Source organism: Acanthopagrus latus, chromosome 6 (assembly GCF_904848185.1).
Source record: "Acanthopagrus latus isolate v.2019 chromosome 6, fAcaLat1.1, whole genome shotgun sequence".
Lineage (NCBI taxonomy): Eukaryota > Metazoa > Chordata > Actinopteri > Spariformes > Sparidae > Acanthopagrus > Acanthopagrus latus.
This window is the reverse complement of record NC_051044.1, coordinates 31,833,301-31,848,978: the sequence shown is the minus strand read 5'-3', so window position 1 is coordinate 31,848,978 and position 15,678 is coordinate 31,833,301. Positions and strand designations below refer to the sequence as shown.

Genomic DNA, 15,678 nt, shown 5'->3' with positions numbered 1-15,678 from the left:
TGACTTTAACTTGACTGTGGCTGCACATCATCAAGGATTTATGCACTGAAACCAAAGCCTGTCTAACATGGAGGTAAGTCACATTTAAATGCTGCTACTGTCCCTTGAAGATAAATTGGTCAACTCAAAAATCTAAAACAATTAGTGCTTTGAAGCTACAGAGGAGTATGGTGGTCTCAGTTGGGGCAGTCTCTGTCAGCAGCCTGCCAGAGGAGTTCTGTACTATGGCTCATCCACAGAGGCATTACAACAGGGCCAAATCCCAAGGCCTTGTAAGACAACTGGCTACGGCTGTTATCAGCTGCCAATCACAGAGTCCAGTCTGTCATTGAGTGAGCTGAAAGTGTGTAAAGGAGTCACTTGTAGCTGCAGGGCAAAATATATAACAGATCTTTTGTGCCCAGTAGGCTTTGGTGAGATCCAGTCTACCATGCTCACCAGAGGCACATGTGGACCACAGCTCCCTCGTTTTTTCTTTGATTAACAGAGCATTTATGGGTCATAAATGCTGGCAACAATTATTAAAGAAGCACTTGTTACCAGCATGGACACTGCAGATTTATCATAAAACAACACTGGATTGTTAGAACTAAATAAGACGACAGAAATGCTATGAAACAGGACATCAATTGGACCAAAGTTTGTGTTGTGGCTCTTTCATTTCTCTTTTTTAAGACTTTACCCATGCCTGTTTGAAAGTACAAAATTAACATCGACGATCAGTTGTATTAGAGATAGGCAAAAAGCAAGTTACAAACTGTATTCATGAGAAATCTGGCACAAAATATGGCACATCATTTGAACTGTGAGGTGTGCAGTGTGACTGACAGTTGCTGAATTAGTGCAATGAGAAACAATACAACAATAAATGAGACAGGAATATCACATGGCCCAATAGGATGGATTATCTTGTCCAACTAGTAGAGTTGAAAAAGATAAATTTGCACACTAACTCTTGTTTAAAGGACTTTTAATACAATGATTTTTTTCAAGTGCAATGCACTTCATCTAACATCTAATGAATACAGAGAGCTATGTTACTGAAGGAACATAGCTATTTTAACCCAACTCATTGTTTTCCTTAACCTTACAGTAGTTTTCTTTCTGAAATCTGTCCCAGTTTGTACCATATACAAACTAATATAATACCCACCCTACATGCTATTGTAGGCTCATTTTATTGTGACACAGAATTTAAAGTAAATTAAGTCCTTGTGCAGGTGGCAAACAACCAAACATAACAGTGTCACCACATGACTTAAATCCCTTATAATTGCAGACTAAGTTCACAGGGCTGTCTTATCAGTGAGTGGATAAGACAAAATTGTCTTCATCGGAACACAGAGTAATCAGAAAATGATTGTTCGGTCAAATTCATTTCCAAACACAAAAGGTAGCACTCGCCTTGAATCCATGACACTGGAATCGGCCAACCAAGCCAGAGATCCTGGTGTGGTTACGTAGCAAGAATTAAAGGAATTCTGTCCAAAAAAGACAGAAAAACTTGTTCAAGCATTTATTTTCAGTAGGCTGGCTACACTGCTGTAATGGTGTGTTCACAGGCCTGAATAAAAAAAAAAAAATCAATCAGCTGCAGCTTATCCAGAATGCTGCTGCTAGAGGCCTCACTAACACTTAGAAGCTGGAGCACATTACACTGGTCCTTAAATCACTGCACTGGCTCTTAGCGCTGACCTTTAAAACACCAATGCTCTCAGGCCTAAACACATCTCTGATCTACTTGTATACTAAGCATCCAGACCCCTCCTGTCATCAAGGACAGGTTTACTCTGTTCCCAGGATCAAAACTTTTAGGTTTGAGGATTTTGTTGGGCACAACATTCAGAGCCTGGAGATAAAGATAATTTCAAAGGTGATTTATTTAAACAAACATATTAAATGCTGGGAATCAGCAGGGCAGGCAGGCAGGATGGAGAGGTCTGTAAACTAAGAAGAGGGAATTCAGTTAGACGCTGAGGATCTGCACACATGGAGGAGGAAAAAAAAAAAAAACAAGCGTGAGAGGGCATCCAGCCAGAGTGAAACACTGGAGCAAAAAAACAAGCAAACAAACACTGGAAAAGACTGAGACAAATACACTGAGGTTAAACACGTGCACAGGTGTCATCTCCAAACGGGACAGAACTCTCTGCCACTGGAGTGGTGAAGAGACCAGGGTATTATAGCAGGAGGTGATGAGCTGATGAACTTTAGGTGCATCTCTCTGCTGCAGCAGGAACCAGTGGCCACACCCACAGACACACAGACATGCACTGGAGAGAGCAAGTGGGGGAGAAAAGGTGCAGGGAAACTGGCAGGGAGCAAACAACAGGAAGAAACACACCAAACATGCTGCCACGGCACACACGTGACACTGTGCCCCCCACATGTAGAACAAGCGTCCTGAATACCAGGGTCTGCTGAGACTGTCAGCCCATTCAAATAAGGGCTTAAACCAGTACTGTTTACACTGGCTTTCCCATAACTTAAATCCATCATTTATTTGCTTGCTTTTGGTTTTGTTGTCACTGAAATGCATTTTTATCAGTAACTTTTTTATGTTTTATGTTTTTATTTTTATTGACTTTTAAATGCAATTCTAACATTTTCTCAGTGTTTTAATGTGATATTTTAATCCATTTCCATGTCTCTGTAAAGCACTTTGAATTGCCCTATGTTTGAACTTTGCTGTATCACTAAACTTGCCTTGCCTTGCGTGCCACTGCTCCGTCTTTATCAGCTAAGGGTTTCTAGACCTGAAAAGACTAGGTTATAGTGTTGTTACAATCCTGAAATTTCTAACTGCAGTAAACACATGGAAGAAATGAAATAATGATCTTCATTCAGTGTTTCCCCTCTCAAATGTATATAGTTTTAGATCATAACTGTTAGTCCTCCTCAGTAGTGTTAATTACACATAGCCTCTAAATCTGTACAGTAAGAAATATGTAAAATATCATCATGTGCATATTACTGACATTAATACAACTGATGTAAACCTGACTTGAACTGAAAACATATTCTGTATAAGCGGGTGTATTTGTGGACACATTGCCTCTCTGTCAGAAGCTGTGGGAAAGTCAGGTTAATGTTCCAAAGACATTTCAAAAGAAACTGGGGAGGTTCTGAAGGTCTGAAGATATAAAGCAGCCTATTGTTTTTGTCCAATAACATAATGGCATAATCCTGCCTTCCCAAGGCAGGTATTGATCAGTTTGTCTCTACCATTATGTAAATTGGGTCATGGGCAAGTGTGCAGAGGCGGAGAAAGAAAATACAGTGCATGACAACCCACCTTTGAATGGGCTGTGTCTGAGTCTATGGGTTCTGCAGGCTGCATACAACAACTGCAGGTAGGGTTAGGGTGAATTGGATGCACATGAACATGATTCATAGTGACTTGGTTTCAGTCTGAACGTGGACATGTCCTTTCTATTCCATGACTACACTGGTTTTCATAAATCAACAAATGTTGGTTCAAAAAGACAATAAGATGGTTTAACTGTGAATATGTGTTTATGGAAGATGTTCTGTCTCCTTCTACAAATACCTTGACTAGCAAAATTAACAAACTAGCCAGCAACTTAACATGGTATTTAAGAATAAAAAAACATTAATTCCACTGCATCTTTGGTGATATTATCATGTGTCAGCTCAAGGACCCAGGAAGAAAGAAGAGTGACACTGTCCCTTTAAACCTGTCCCTTTCAAAATTATATCAGTTGGTGGCAGTTTGGATAAAGGATAATGGCTGGACATTGGCTACGTTTACATGCACACTCATTTTCAAATATTAATCCAAATATGAACATATTGATACAGGTCATGCAAACAGCATATTCTGTTCACATATTCCTAATTAAGACTTATTCCAAGTATAGCATTTTTGATAAAGACATGTGAGATAATATTCTTGTTTTAGATACTTAGTAATATTACCAATACTTACACTAAATGTATTTCAGTGCATCCACATTTTGACATGATAAATAACACGTCTCATTAAACATTAAAAATTAAACATTATAAATCTGGTCAGTGAAAATTCATCAGTACAGGCCTTGGCCAAATGGATGACACTTTTAGTTGAATATCTTGACATTTATACAGCACAGTGGAGGAAGTATTCGGAATGAAAAGCACTAACCTGACACTGTAAAACTACAATGTTATAAATACTGCAATGTACATGTTACTGAAGTATTGGCAAAACTGATTTATTTTATGTTGAGGTAGCGGGGTGTTGTCGGCAGCTACTGAATGTGACTAATAAAGTAACTTGTAATCAGTAAAGTAACTAAGTTACTTGTTAAAAGAATAATAATTCATTTAATAATGATAATAATAATAAAATTATTATTATTATTATTATTATTATTATTATTATTATTATTATTATTATTATTATTATTATTATTATTATCATTATTATTATATAATTCATTTATAATATTTAACAGAAAGATCACCATAAAGCAATAGGTAACATCAGTGCCACGGTTGGCAATTGTTTTTTGTTTTTGTTTTTTAAATAGTTTTAAAAAATTAAGAGCTGGCTCAATCATTTAGAAGTCATCAAGGATTACAATTCAAACCCATCTGTCATTTTACCTTTTTGGTAACAATTCCAGAAGAGTGGTGTGACTGTGTGAGCCTGTAGATAAAGCAGGCGTTCAGCTACACACACACTGCTCTTGCAGCCAGTGTGTCCAGCCTGTAATGAGGCTGATGCAAGACAGGTGTGGAGGGAAATGAGTGCAGGAGCACAAGAACACAGGAGGCAAACAGAAACCTGGGGACACAGATGAGCAGAAAAGGATGTGATAAGTCACAACACAACACTCAAGGCTATAATTATAAAATAAAAAAGGAAGTAACTCAACCACAAACCTTCCCTGCCTAGAAAATATGTATATCATGTTTTTTACCATATTAGTGTACTTAAAGGTGCTATGTGTAAGAATGTTAGTCTCAAACATTCAAAATTGAATTAAAAAGATCAATAGATGTGAAAAAATAACAGCTTTGATTCTATGTTCTGGCATCTCACCCTGTCCAGCGTTCCCTTCTGGTTTCCACCCCGAAACGCTCCTCCTGGCAGCAAAGCTCTTGTGCTTGCAGTGTAAACAACAACAACACTCCTACTTCAAGTTCCCAGTGTGAACCACTAGTTGCATAGCTAACTGAGCTAACTCGCTGATGGCAGACATAGGTAACAGCAGTTATTCTGTTGACATGCTGCCACCTACATTACACCTGACAAACTGACCTGAGATTTAGGCCATGTCCACACGTACCAAAACAATCTTTTTTCCCCTGTCTTCCATGGCATCGTTTCAAGAATATTTGCATCCAAATGATCCACTGTAAACAACTCAACATGCTGTAGTTCATATTCCAGGCCTATAGGTGGCGCTTGAAATTAACCAAAAAGGAGGAGAGACGGTTACCACATAAAACGTGCACGCTGTATACAAACAGACAGTAGAAGGAGAAACCGAACACAACAAGAAGAAGATGAAAATGGCTCGTCGGTTGTCCATAATCCTCAGCGTAGTAGCAGAGCAGCAGAATATTTGCCCTAGTAAATCTATTGGGCTCAATATCTTCTGCAGCACGAACACCAGCATGTAGTTCGCCATTGTTGTCGTTGTTGTTATGAGACATCACAGGGTTAAGAGGTTGAAGGCTAGAGGTCGAGGAGTGGGGCGATGCATCATCAACACACAAAGAATGCGGATTTGCTGTCCACACAAGAAGGCAACTAATGACAGAGGTTTGGGGATTTTTCCACCCTGAGACCAGGTTTCAAAAAAGTGCGTTCATAGTCATTGCGTTTACAGGGTCCATGTGGACGATCGGCCAAAACGATGCAAAACATGTGCGTTTACACACAAAAGCATTTTCATGTGAATAGCCCCTTATATTTACTACAGTGCTGTTGTACTTGGAAACTGTTGGGGGCCATATAAAAACACGTTCAATGAAAATAGACACTTCTAGGAAAACCCAGGTACCAGCAGCTTTGTAATTTTAAATTCAGTTAAGTAATAGCACCTTTAAATTTGAAAATGGTCAAAGTGACTCATGCTTTCAGAGTTGTACACTGGCATATCTAATGTGTGTTTGTGTGTGTGTGTGTGTGTGTGTGTGTGTGTGTGTGTGTGTGTGTGTGTGTGTGTGTGTGTGTGTGTGTATTAAAATCAAAAATAGTTCTACCTAACCCAAGGACAGAAAACTCAACCCTCAGCAGCAGGGGTTGCCAGTGGCCTGGCTTGAACTCTTAGGAACACAGTTTTAAAGTCATAGTTGGCAGTGGATTGTAAAATACCTTTTTGTTAAACTGTATTTTCAAAAATCTCTTAACATCCTGACAGCAACTGAATAACAAAATGCTCTGAACCAAAAAAGGAAATCTGGTGCCTGTTGCTGTTGCAAGCCTATAATGAGGCCATCCAGTCATTTCATTCAGCTCAAATACTAATATAATGTGACAGAGGTGTTTATTTGTGCATTTCTTCAAAAGCTAAGCGAGCTTGTAAAACACATCTCTCTCAGCTCATGAGAGCAACAGGGCTGTCACTGTAGCCAGGCATGGCACAGTCATGCGTTTTGGAGGAGTAGCCTTTGAGGGAGGCCTGAAGAAAGGAGCTGAGATTTTTTTGGTTGGATATTTCTTGTTCTTCCAGCTAAAAAGTGCTGCCACCTGCCAACAATCAGTAAAGAAATTTAAAGAGTGTTTTGCCAACTGCTGCATGTAGGGAGAATGAAATAAGTAAACATGGAGGGGAACCTTAGGGGGCAATAAAGCTTCCATTTTGAGAGCCTATTAGTTTTACAGTTTTGTGTTGTTTGTTCTGAACTCAACTTTTATCCCACATGAGGCCGTTGTTTGTATGTATGAAGGCTACAAAAAGAGAGGGAAACTGATGCAGTATGGTATGCTAGGATTATTTTAAACCATTTCTTAAATCAATTAACAATTTTAGCAAATTTAGAGAGGAAATTAAGAGGCTTCGCCTCTCATCCAAGAGGCTTCTTCAGTTTTAACTTACTGGAGCTTACTGGCTTTTAAACTCTGTCTGGGAATGTCCTTGCAGAGTCATTAAGGACACACATGAGCTCTGAGTTTCAGAGTCATTAGGACCATTTCTGGGTCACTGGCCCTTCATGTGGGCTGCTCGGGCTAGGTGAGCCCAGTACTGCATTGTAGGTGGGTGATAAGTATTGTTGTACACCACCTCTTCTGTCTCTCTGTTGTCCTCAAATGAATGATTGTTCCCCTTCAGATGTAAGTGGACAGCAGAATCTAGACCTGAGGAGTTGGCCCTCCCATGTTGGTCCATTCATTTATGGAGAGGTTGTTTTGTCTCCCCGATGTACAAATCTGTGCTGATGTTGATTAAAGATCCTCCTGAGTTTTTCTGATGTTCCATGTTACATTTTCCCATCTCCTCATCTCTGTCTGCTCTGGACCTCTCAGAGGTTTTGACAAAGGTCTAGTTTGGGTAGCCACAGGTTTTAAAGTTCTCCCCTGATGTGCTTCTGTTCCTTCTCCTTCCCCTCTGACTTAGTGGGCATGGTCTCAGCCTAATGGTTTAGGATTCTGATAACATCCAGCTTGTGCTCCAGTGGGTGATGAGTTGAACAGCAAGTATTGATCTGTGTGTAGTTTTTCTGTACACCTCAATGTTGAGCCTGTCTTATTCAGTGTGTACTGCACAGTCCAAGAAGGGCAGACTGTCTCCTCTGACATCTTCACTGATGCCATCACCTGTTACCAATCAAACTGTTGACCTGTGAAATGTTCCAGACAGGTTCTTGTGTGAAATATGTAGTCACCAGCAAATTCAGAATAAGTCTGTATTTACAAAGATCAATGACGTTGATGAAGTCAAACATCAAATATATTATCTTTGCTCTATTTTTATTGTATAATTAGTCAAAAAAGGATTAGGCAATCACATTCAGTTTTATTTGTGTTAGTGTGAGGGTTTGAAGGTTTGAAGATGGACCCAAAAGCAGACAACCAGGTTATTAGATGATGTATTCAACAATCGGAGGGATAATAATGCAGTTCAGGGGTAGTTCAGTGAAGCCAGTAAAGAGGGTTCCGTGAGGGGAGGGGTCATGAAGCTCCACTGCATGCAGAGAAGTGCAGTGGCAGGCTGGGTTAAGGTGCCAGGATCCTTGGGGAGACTCTGGTGAAGACTGACTGGTGGCAGAGGTGCGCAGGCAGTGGGCTAGTTGGTGGAGAGGCTGGGAAGTATGGAGAAGCCAACACTGGGGAGGACAAGGAGAAGAACAGGCCTTGCTTTAGAAAGCATGTGGTCAGTTTGTGATTGGTCAAAGCAATTCCATGCTTTTGTTTTGGTTTTATTCTCTTTTTTGCGACTGTTAAGACAAGTGTGTTGGCCTAATAAAATCAGACCAAATCAGTCACCAGTCCCTTCACAACTGGTGCAGGGAGGGTGGAAGTTGTTGTCAGTTTGGTGTTGGTGTCCTTCAGTCAGAATCACTTAGCAGCTACCCCAGTGGCCCCATGTTTCTGTTTTACTTACTAATTGAGTAAAATAATGTGTAAATAATAACTAATAATATTTCAGTAATATATTACTACAGTTATGACATATATTACGTTTTAATAAAGATTTTAAATTGTGTCAACTCAAATATTTAAGGCAGCATTTGAACTTAGCCCAAACAGCCCAACATTATTTGCAGTGTAGCTCAGCTGGTAGCTTGTGCAGCCCATGTGCAGAGGCTGTGTCCTTACTGCAGCCAACACTACAGTGGCCAAGGGTTCAAATCTGACCTGAGGCCCTTTGCTGCATTTCACTCCAATTAAATCCCACCCACCTCCAATATATTGGGCTGGAGACAGGACACACATGGATGTCTGAAAACCTGAAAAAAATAAAATAAAATAGATATCATTAGTGGTAAATGAGAAAAACAACGTTTTGTAATTCAGGTGAACAAACCCTTACATATTTTCATTTGATTGTGTTGCTATGATAGAAAAAATACAATTTATTTATAAGTGTCTATCAAAGACACATTACAAAGGAAATAAAAAGGGTCAGTACATTTATATTAGAAAAAACAGTCAATACACAATAATATAGGAACTGCAACCACATCAAGAAAAGAGATGGTATTCACATTAGGGAGCATCAGAGAAGGCCAGTCTGAACACGTGTTTTCAGTTGCGCCTTAAAGGATGCAATTCGATCACCCATGGTGCCAAGTCTAGAGGGAGGAATTAAAAAAAAAAAGGGCATTGGAAACTAGGAAAAATGGGAATAAGAATGTAAGACACTGGAATGCCATACTATGGTGGCACAATAAAAAGACTGGGTGGTCACTGAAATCAATCAGTGTTCTAGGGACTAGAAATATCCTTACCAAATTTCATGGCAATCTGATCAGTAGTTGTCATCATCATGGATGCACCTCACCCCTAGCAGGACTTCAAAGTGATATTGAAAGCTTGGAAAAAAAGAAGATCCAGTCCCCACAAAGCAAGACGTGCAAATCTTCAGTTGCATCAGAATAATGATCGTCCTACAGAGAGTGCTGTGAGACAGGGATTTGACGGGGAGGATTGTGATTCTTTTAGCAGCAAGACATTTTAACAGTGTGTCAGTCTGTCATTGCACAGATGCTGGATCACTTCTCCTCTCACACATCTGGATGACAATTCATCAATACATCTACTGCTATCAAGCTCTCATACCGAGGCTGACAAACTGTTACTTTTATATGACAGGAGTCTCTTATTGGGGGTTGTCTGACAATGAAAGGCTCTCTCTCGCTTTCATGGCAATTAATTTACAACTGATATAAAAAGCTTCATAAACTCTGCAGCTGCTCTTGTATAGTGCTATCTTTCACCCATTTAGGTAGTTCCAAAATCACCCTTGTCTGTTTAACTCTTTATGAATTAACAGGGGTGTTAATGTGTCCCTTGAGGGTTGTCATGTGCAGCTCTGCATGGAGTTAGATGTTTTCTACTGGCGTTGTATTTTTCCACAGCAGTATGATGGGCTGCTCTGCACTGCAGTTCATTTTACACAGAGGCTGAATGTTGGGTTGTTTGGACTGGGGATGTTTTATTAAAAATTGTATTTTTTGTGGAGGAATCTAGTTTATGAAAAAAAGCACATTTGTTAAATTGTCGCTTTTATGACAAGACTTAAACTGTTGCCAGTTTAAGCTTTTATGTTGATATAGCAGTTGATGAAACCAGTAGCCCACCGTTTTATGTATCTAAAACAAAATGTGGTCAAGCAGTTTCAGGCATGTCTAGCTGAACTTGCAAGTTATAACTGGCACATGGTACGATGATGAAGTTTTGGAACAAACAACCGGTAAAGATTTTCAAGGTGCAAAACATTTTCTTTTCCCAAGAGTGATGCTATGGGACCCCATGATTTTGGAGTCATTAATACAAAGGCATTTCTCCTTTAGGAGCCATCATGGAAATCTGATGTTCTGTTCCTTGTGGACACATGGAAATGTCTATCCTCTGGGGATCATGAAAACAAATCTCATTAGGAAGTATGATGCCGTGATGCCTATTTGCAAAGCCTGGGGTCTGCCCATCAGGAAATTCAGGATCAAGATGTTGTGAAGATGTTGTCAGTGGACCTGTTTAGTTTCAATTTACAGACTACAGTGTGTTCAGTGAGTCAGGAAGAGAGCAGGTGATGAAGGTTTTCACTGACTGTTAAAACTTCATCCATCTCAGCCAGCATTTGTTTGTTTGTTTTCTTTCTCTTTCTGTTGTGGTGTGTGGTGGAGCATGATGGGAAATATGATGGGAGTGAACCATAATTCCTCGCTTAACTGTGATTAAGCATTTCTGATCTCATGAAAATTCTCCATAGAATTCTGTTACATAGTTCGGCGTCTGGGGTCGCATTTCATACAGAGATGTATTATTGTTATTATGTTGATTCAATGCTTATAAATTGAATCACTCCATGTGTGAAGTTTTAAGTTATTTAATCTATTCACATTGATTTGACTCTCACACTAAACTTATGTAATAAATATGCAAAGTATTCTTTTTCAGTGTACAGTTTTGGGAAAGATGTATTTTTGGACTCACAGTGTTGCTAGATTAATGATCAAAGGTTCATAAAGGGTTTGAGATCATCCTCCTGGGGCCATGGATATCCACTGAAGGTTTCACAGACACATGATCAGTTGTTAAATACTGAGATCATCGCCAAGGTAACAGAATGAAGGTAAGAACGGCCACTGTGATTAAACCACATTATTTATACAAATGTTTTATTTTATTTTATTATTATTATTATTTTTTTTTTTTACATCGTTACTGTCAAAGAACACTGCAACTTTAAAGAACCTAAAACATAGAAACGGAGAAAAGAATGGTAGAACTGCAGCAGCATCATAAAAAAGGAGAGGATTAACTGTAATGAAAATTAAACACTACACTTAAGCACTTTTAAGCTACTTGAGACTGATTGAAAGTGTTTTTGTTACAGTGTTAGTTGTGAATGTCTCTGTGTTATGTCTGTATATAGTTTTGTGTGTATAGTTTCTTATGCATAATTCTGTTTTTTAAGATAATCTCAACGACATGAGCCTTTAAAAAAGCGTTAGTCAAATAAAATTATAGTTTCGTAATCCATTTAATATATTCTATGTCAAAGCTATCGTAACAATTCCTATAGCCGTGAACGCACCATAAAACCTGCGTTTCTTCCGCGTTGGTACTTGTAGTTTTTTAAAAGTCGCCCGGTCGTATTTCCCCGACTACACCAAGAGCATAAAGACACTACACTTCCCATGATGCAAAGGCGCGAGTCTGTCTGACGCCGAAGGTAAGTGTATAAACGGTGTGTGTGTTGTGTAACTGTGCTGTTAGATGTGTCCCGGGGCTAAACAGCGCGGACTCAGGTGGGCAGCAGTTTACTGTACCGGCAGAGCTACAGGGCAAACAAGCACGCGCGGAGGTTCTTGTGCTCCACGTGATAATGCAGACAGGACACCGTCAGCACGTCAGTCCCTTTAACTAGCTGCCTGGGAAGTGACGTAGCACGCCGTAAACACTGTCAGTGTTGATGGTGAAAAGCGGACACTGTCTGTAGACAGTGTGAGAGCTGTGGCTGATCCCAGAGCCGTCTGCTTCATTCAGTACGAGTCTAGTACCAGACTTCCAGCGTGCTCCGCTCCCACGTGTCTGATGGTGTTGTGGTGAAATGTGCTTCCTTCCTGTTTACTGTAACAACCCTCCCGATGTGACGCGTCCTCTCCTCCTCCTCCTCCTCTTCCTCCTTTCTCACTGTCAGTCCCGTGTTCCCTCTGAGCAGCCACACTGATATCACACTGCTGGATTTCTGATGCAAATAAACGGAAGAGGAGTTTTGGTAGAGTCCTCATTTGATAACTGTGCTCCATATCAATACACAGCTTAGCAAGGCGACGTCATTGTGGAGCCCACTGCACTGTGGGAAGGATAGTAGTTGACCTGGCGTTTTAACTGTGTGTTCTCGACTGGTCCTCCAGGTTTTGGCTCTCAGTCTTGCTCCTCCTCGGTCCCTCTTGGTTCTGTCAACCAAAGGTCACACTTTACAACAAGAGTATGATATGCTAGGAGGAAGAAAGAAAGGGTTAATCCATATCAGTGTCTAACATTATTCTGATGAGTGGGCAGGTCAGTCCTAACTTACTCTCACCAGAACCTGGCTGCTCTGCTGAGAAATACAAAAAAAAATAAAAGAATATATTCAAATATCCAGATATTAAATATTAATATTGTTACTTAATTATTGTCTTTAATTACTTATGTTTGTTGTCCCAAGCCTATATGAAATTGTAAAGGGGCGTTAGCAGAGCCAAAGTCCTGACTGCATTTAATAAACAGAGGAATACACAGAAAGACGTAATGAGACAGTGTAACATGATGAGTTGTGTGTGTGTGTGCGTGTGTGTGTGCGTGCGTGCATGCATGTGTGTGATGTGCCTCGTCCGGCATAGTCTCACATATAGCCAGACCTACATACACACCGTTGTCAGCACTGTGTGCCTACAATAAATGGAGAGAGGAAGACTCTCACATGAGGCTGAGACGAAACAGGTGCAGATCCATTTGATAAATAACATAAATAAAACATTTTGTCCCTTTTGATAGAGCAGCGGCCTCAAGCTGCTGGCCTCCTGGTAGTTTTATTCAGTCTGTAGGAGTAATGGACCAGAAGGAGCTGTTACAACTGCAGGTGACAGGCTTAACACCTCCAGCGTCTCAGAGGGGGTAACATCTCCTTTTCTGTCATGAACTTTATCAGGTTTAAATCTGTCATATTGACAAACAGGCGCTTTTGCTTTTCACATCACAAATCCTTGTGACTCTGCTGCTGGCCCTGCTCCTGCACAGAGTAGATGCCTCTGGTAGCATAGCGTCGGACGAAGGGCTACTGATTTTTTTAATAAAGGAAAATGACGGCAGGGGCAGTGATTAAATGGGTGGCCTAATTTGCATACAGAGGTAACATCCATATGTAATTCTTTTGTTAAATACGAAAAAAAAAAAAGATAGGCACAGTAGTGCTGCCAGGTGACTGGCAAGAACTAAAGCACTTAATTAGTACTACCACAAGAAAGCACAATTCTTCAGAGGATTTGGTCCATTATCAACATCATAATACAAAAGTGTAAATGCAGATCTTTTTACCCTACGCTTGAACAACTCACTGGATCCTTGTACCGAACTAACAAATGAAATACGGTACAAGGATTATGATGTTTATATGAGCTGCATTTAGTATGTACTTGATCCTTATCCTTTACAATAGCCTACTTTATGATGCTTGTAATGCTACTGACTGGGATATTCATACTTAAACTTCTCAATTCCATCAAATGTAAATATTCCAGATATGCTGTCATTAAACACCCAAAATTCACCCTTACATGTTCAGTGTCACTAGCATTATATAGCATCAGATATTATAGCTGTACCTAAGCTTGTAAAAATGCAGCCACCAATGGGGTAAGACATTTGGCTCTCTTAACTTTCTCTCCATACTCAAGTCTGACAAAATCCAAACCTTTGTAGACACATCACCAGGGGAATGCAGTGTAAAACGGCATGTTCTGAAAGTTTATTTCCCTCACACCCATTCTGCAGTATTGATTTTAAATCAGTGCTATCATAAAATCATGCATTTCCAAAGCATGTAGGCCCACATGCTGTGCTGTATAGAGTGAGGGGACACTCCCGGAAGTCTCTCTTGTGAAGAAGGAGCTTAAGTATTGGAAGTTTCAGCAGGTCAAAAATAAACTGTCCTTGCACTTTTTAGTTCATGAACATGAATTGTGTGAGCAACTATACATGATCATTTTGAAGCTAGAAGCACTATGAGTTGACCGTTTTGGCGAGGGCGTCCTGTAAGCTCTGCTTCACTTGACTTGCGGCCATTGTGTAGTTGGATTTGGTATTGTTTTTATTTTGCATAAAAAAAAAAAATCCTGTGATACAGCTAAAGGGCTTTGATTTATTTATTTTTTTTTTTAACTTTTTTTTTTATTGATTTTCCTCTTTTTAACATACAACATATCAGACAGTACAGACACCATACACATATACACGTACACGTTGACATAGAAAAAATCATGTAAGTTGTATTAACTTATGTATCTCAAAATGAAAAATAGACAGATGAAGACAGATTTAAATAAAAAAGAAAAAAAAAGAAATAAAATTAAATAAATAAAATCAAATGAAGATTAACAAATGAATAAAAGTTCTTTCCTTCTATTAAAGGCACTTCTATATCTTCCTCTCAGACTGTGTTGTGGTTAAAATAATCAATAAACGGTTGCCAAATTCTGTAGAACCTACTTTCCTGATTCCTCAGTTGGAATCTGATTTTCTCCAGCTCTAAATGTCTCATAACATCTGTCATAAGATTTGAATATGTTGGGGCTGTCTTTTTTTTCCAATTAAGTAATATCAATCTTCGCGCAAGTAGGCTGAAATACAAAACCATGTTATGTTCCATGTTGCTTTTCGTTATGCTTGAATCAATAATTCCTTGAACCGCCACCAGTGGATCTACGTTAATAGGTCTATGTAAGATATTTGAAAGATATTGTCCCAGTAATTTAATAACTTCGGACAGCTCCAGAACATATGACCCAGTGTTGCTGGTCCAAGCCCACATTTGTCACATGAGGGATCCACTGAGGGAAATATTTTATGAAGCCTCTGTTTTGACCAGTGTAGACGATGTATGATTTTAAATTGCATGAGGCCATGCCTTGCACATATTGAAGATCTATGAGTTTGTGTTAGGGCTCTCTGCCATTGATCTTCTGTGATCTCTCTGCCCAGGTCATCCCGCCACGCCAACCTCAGATGATCCGTAGTAGCTTTGCCAGCCAGATTTGACAGACTTTCGTATATCTTCCTCCCTTTTTAGAGGGATCTTGCATAAGTATCAATTCCATTGAGGATGGGCTGGGAGAATTCGGATATGATGGATTATTCTGAATAACAAAACTCCTTATCTGTGAATATTTATAAAACTGTGACTTTGGGATATTGTAGTTTTCCTGTATCTGTTCAAATGTTGGAAAAACTTGATCTATGAATATATCCAGGAAGGTATGAATTCCTTTTTCGAACCAATTCTTAAATAA

The 15,678-nt window shown here is 39.6% G+C and overlaps 1 protein-coding gene and 2 long non-coding RNA genes across 4 annotated transcripts in view; 1 reads left to right on the top strand and 2 right to left on the bottom strand.

The window, feature by feature from the left end:
• Positions 1-1,864: 1,864 nt before the first annotated feature.
• Positions 1,865-5,274, bottom strand: LOC119021925. Its single transcript, XR_005075802.1, has 4 exons — positions 5,051-5,274; positions 4,612-4,792; positions 3,296-3,347; positions 1,865-1,947 (listed from the first exon to the last, which is right to left on the bottom strand). It is a non-coding gene; the product is annotated as an uncharacterized LOC119021925 (long non-coding RNA).
• A 2,755-nt stretch (positions 5,275-8,029) lies between these two features.
• On the bottom strand, positions 8,030-12,714 carry LOC119021924. Its single transcript, XR_005075801.1, has 4 exons — positions 11,956-12,714; positions 9,166-9,252; positions 8,860-8,907; positions 8,030-8,283 (listed from the first exon to the last, which is right to left on the bottom strand). It is a non-coding gene; the product is annotated as an uncharacterized LOC119021924 (long non-coding RNA).
• The window catches only part of fhit (fragile histidine triad diadenosine triphosphatase), a 368,692-nt gene continuing 364,451 nt past the window's right edge, over positions 11,438-15,678 (top strand). The window contains exon 1 of one of the 2 annotated variants that reach the window (XM_037102526.1): positions 11,438-11,858. The gene's annotated coding sequence lies outside the window, so the exon portion shown is untranslated. The remainder of the gene's footprint in view (positions 11,859-15,678) is intronic. The other variant, XM_037102527.1, reaches the window with a different exon arrangement.